We start from the raw sequence: 5000 nt of genomic DNA on the forward strand, positions 1-5000 counted from the left end.
ACCCTAACCCTAACCCTAACCCTAACCCTAACCCTAACCCTACCCTAACCCTAACCCTAACCCTAACCCTAACCCTTACCCTAACCCTAACCCTAACCCTAACCCTAACCCTAACCCTAACCCAGCGAGGAGGGGTTCTAGTTGACAAGCGCCGGCCCGTGCCTTGCCTTAGTTCCCTACACCAAACCGTGAGTATCGTCAGATGCCACGGGGGGAACGTTCGAGTTAGATTACTTACACCTAACCCTAACCCTAACCCTTACCCTAACCCTAACCAATGCCTAACCCTAATCGGGCATAGGGGAGTGCTTGTGTACGTAATACTTACCTGGAACTAGGGTTTTTGACTGTGGGACTTGGTAAAAATTTTGGGAAATTTACCAAGTATTTCATCATAAATCATGTGTCCAAAATAGGTACCAAATGACTCCAAATGTCCTGAAACGTGCTCCTAACAACTTTCCCCATGGTCCTTTTTGGCTGTGGGACTTAGGAACTTATTGCGAAAATCGCGTTCCATTCATTTCAATGCGGAAACGGTTTTTGCCGATTATCTCCGGAACGAAAGGTCATAGAGACTCGGAGATGACTTCCGTCAGACATAATACGACCCTTGTGAACACGCTCGACTTGTCCCCGTGTCTCTACGACCTTCCGTTCCTGAGATATAAGCAAAACAAAGTTGTTTCCGGTCGTAGCTCCGCCCCCGTGGCTCCACCCCCCATGGTTCAAAAGTCAGTGGATAGCCCTTGTCCTGCTGAATCCGGGGATATGTGTCTCTGGTCTCTGCTACCTTCCTATCAGGACTTATGGCCATATGGCCTAATGGCAGGGGGGTGCCGTTCGGGGTTTTGTCCCCTTACCCTAACCCTAACCTTAACCCTTACCCTAACCCTAACCCTAACCCTTACCCTAACCCTAACCCTAACCCTTACCCTAACCCTAACCCTAACCCCTCAACCTAACCCTAACCTCACCCTAAACCCTAACCACAGACCAACCCCCTCGTTAAGATAGATCGTTTTTCTTTTACAACTCCACCCCTCACCAGTTAGAGGGGAATGGTGATCCCGTCGGGGTCCACCCCTGACCTGTTTGCCAGGGGCGGGGACTCTCCTCGGAGAGTCGGACCCACTCAGGGATCAATCGGATCTTTAATATGATCCGAAATCACAGCATGCTTAACAATGCGGCTGGGAGATCTTATGCGTCACAGCGGTTAAGTTCTATCATGGTGCATGATAAATTTTCACAAAGTGTGTTAAAATTACACATGTGATATCATGCTTCGATCGTCGGACGCTCTAGTTTATGAATCTCTACTTTGTTCAGAAGAAATCACGTTCTGAACAATTTAAAATCTACAAAGAGAAAACGAGACCATGATGCAATGCAAATTACTTCCGGGTTCGGTTAAAACGGACCAGTAATGCTTTGCATGATATATGGAAATGTTAAATTCCAATTTTCTCGGTCAATTTTGATCGCATCGACACATATAGCCACTCAAAACGATCGGACGAACGCCACGATCCTGAATATGGAGCTCGATTACTTGTAGAATCGAGGGATTAGTTTGAGCACTCGGAACCGTGACTAAGATCACGATCTCCGAACATGAGGTTCTGATGCTGAACCGTTGCTCGTCGGATCTTGACGGCCGGTCAGCATTCCCAAATAAGATCCAACATTTCCTGGGGTCGTGCGGTGTATGGGGCACAGGAAATGGATTCTTTTTAGCAGCATTTCCTGTAGTCGTGCGGTGTATGGGGCACAGGATATTGCTTTTTGGGTTGGGACGGGAGTCTTGGGGGCTCCAGGAGGCAATGCTTGCATGGCTGGCCTGGTTCCTTCCTTCTCCTGGGGTGACTGGGAAGGCAACGCATAGTCGTGGCTGGTCCTGGTCATTCCTGGGGGGGACTCTCTTTAGCACTTGCTGGTCGAGGTGTCCTGGGGAGCCTGGGGAGGCAGCGCTCTGTCGCGGCTGGCCCCGGGCTTCCCTCTGACCCCTTGGGGAGGTCAGGAAGGCAACGCTCTGTCGGGGCTGGTCCTGTCTCTCCCTGGTGGGGATGCCTTTGACTCAGCACGGGGATCTGGGGGGTTCCGGGGAGCTATGCTTAACGTGGCTTACCTGGTTTCCCCCTTCCCTTGGGGCTGGGTGGGGAGAGGATCTCGGCTCTTCAGCCCCAATCGGCTGGACCAGGGCAACCATGCGGTGTTAACAAATGGTCCATGCGGGTTGGGGGGTAAGTATGCGGCCCCCCTGGGTTCCGACTCTAGGAACAGCACGCAGGGTGTGGTGGTCTTGAGCGGCATGACCTTAATCGTGGCTCAGTTTTCTATGGGGATTAGCCCCGCCCACGCAGCAGCACATGCCGCACCACACACGCCTTATCTGACCTCTGGGACACTTTGGTTGTCTTGGGTCGTTTAAAACTAACTTTAATGCTTCATTTAGTCCAATTACTTACCTTAAAATTACTTACCTCAGTCTCCGTTTTTCATCTCGCGCCGTCTCAATTCCTTTATTTCCTACTTTGCACACAATTTCCGACTATCGACCACTTACCATTCTTTAATTGACTTCCAATAGGGATTTACCTAATTGGGCGAGGGACACACAGCGGGACATGATCACTCCCGTCTGGGCCTCCCTCGGGCGAGGGTGTCTGGTGGTAATGGCCGAAACACCTGATGACCCTGAGGTCCACCACTGATGATGTGTCTCAAATTTAGCTAACTGACTAGGATCTCAAGTTGGACAACAGATCTGCTGACCTGTCTCCAATTTGAGAAAAACTCTCTGACACCAGACTAACACCGACCTTGACCTATATGGTCCACTCTAATTCTTTGGAAAATTCTCGCCTCAGCATACACCATCTAGGCGTCTTAGCTCGACCCCTGGAACACCATGGAATATCCAGCCGTGGTTAGCTTGGCTACCGCGAAGAGTTGAACTCTGTTGCTTTCCAGGTATTCAGGTAGTCTCAATATATACCATCTAGGCGTCTTAGCTCGACCCCTGAAACACCATGGAATACCCAGCCGTGGTTAGCTTGGCTACCGCGAAGAGTTGAACTCTGTTGCTTTCCAGGTTTTCAGTTAGTCTCAACAAAACATTAGTATGATTTTTCTTACAAGACGTATGCGATAGTCTTGATTCCGTATTAATGTAACAAATCGGATAACTGTTTCGACCCAAAAGAGTAATGCTAAGCGTGGAGGGGTCATCTAGTTGACAAGCGCCGGCCCGTGCCTTACCTTTAGTTCTCTATACCAAACCGTGAGTATCGTTGGATGCCTCGGGGGGAACTATCGAGACAGAATTCTCATACCTAACCCCCTTACCCTCTAACCCTAACCCTAACCCTAACAATGCCTAACCCTAACCGGGCATAGGGGAGTGCTTGTGTACGTAATATTTACCTGGAACTAGGGTTTTTGACTTTGGGACTTGGTAAAAATTTTGGGAAATTTACCAAGTATTTTGTCAAAAATCATGTCTCCAAAATAGGTACCAAATGACTCCAAATGGCCTGAAACGTGCTCCTAACAACTTTCCCCAGGGTCCTTTTTGGCTGTGGGACTTAGGAACTTATCGAGAAAATCGCGTTCCACTCATTTCAATGGCGAAACGGTTTTTGTTGAATAACTTTGGAACGAAAGATCATAGAGACTCGGAAGTGACTTCCGTCAGACATAATTCAACCCTTGTGAACACGCTCGACTTGTCCCCGTGTCTCTACAACCTTCCGTTCCGGAGATATAAGCAAAACAAAGTTGTTTCCGGTCGTAGCTCCGCCCCCGTGGCTCCGCCCCCAATGGGTCTTGTGTCAGTGGATAGCCCCTGTTCTGCTGAATCCGAGGATGTGTGTATCTTGTCTATGTCACCTTCCTATCAGGAATCATGGCCTCTTAAGCTTATGCCGGGGTCCGGCATCCGGGGTTTTCGCCCCTTATCCTAACCCCTCCTGAAGTATGGCACCCTAATGGCAGCGGGGTGCCATTCGGGTTTTTTTCCCCTTACCCTAACAATGGGGACGGACATAGAGGAGTGCTTGTGTACGTTATACTTACCTGGAAACAGAAGAAAAGACCTGGAAAGGAGAAAACAAAGTTAAATTAAATTTGACATGCCTTGGTGGTCCCGTGGACTCTGGGAATTGGGTCTAGTCAGCTGGTCTACTACTGCCGTACCAAACAGCAGTAGACCAGCTGGATAGACCCAATCCCCAGAGTCCACAGGACCACTAGGGCACGACCAAAGAGTCCAAATAGTTGCACAATCATATGTGTGGGTTTCCCGCACAAAGTGTCCGAAATACAGCATTGTCAGCCTTTCTTTCCGACGCCATGCCCACTTACTGTACGAAAGTGCCGTCGGACCTTATATGGTTGGACAGATAAGGCCCTCAGCTATCCGTAGACGTTGGTTTCATGTCTCTAGCACATTCCTATCAAAAGATATGAACTTAACATCCTAACAACATTACACAGGCACGATTTTGGCAAAAAACAATTCCACCAAGTGCATTCCCATTTTTCAATTCAATTCATTTTTATTTTTATAGTGCCAAATACAACAAATGTCATCTCTAGGCACGTAGTAAGTCCAATTCAAGCCAATTGGAATTCAATTCATTAATAATAATCATAGTTCATAAAATAATCCAATTCTTTCATATAGAACCAATTCAAATACAATTTCCTAGCTAAGAAAACCAACAGATTGCACTGAAAACTATTCCCATGCATGTCAGAGTCCTGTGTGTGTGTGTAAATGTGAGTGCGAGTGATGCATCTCTTCCAGTGAGGATCTTGGTGGAGAGCCTACACAGGTGGAGCTCATTGCCTCATCAGGGTGCTGGGAATAAAGGAGCTGCAGAGCCTTCACTCAGTAACTCCACCGGCAGTCTCTCTGGCCGGCTGTTGCACTTTACCTGTTAAAAGTTATTGACTATAATCACTGTTTATGCTACTGAATCACAACTTTTTGG

This window comes from Odontesthes bonariensis, chromosome 15 (assembly GCF_027942865.1).
Source record: "Odontesthes bonariensis isolate fOdoBon6 chromosome 15, fOdoBon6.hap1, whole genome shotgun sequence".
Classification (NCBI taxonomy): domain Eukaryota; kingdom Metazoa; phylum Chordata; class Actinopteri; order Atheriniformes; family Atherinopsidae; genus Odontesthes; species Odontesthes bonariensis.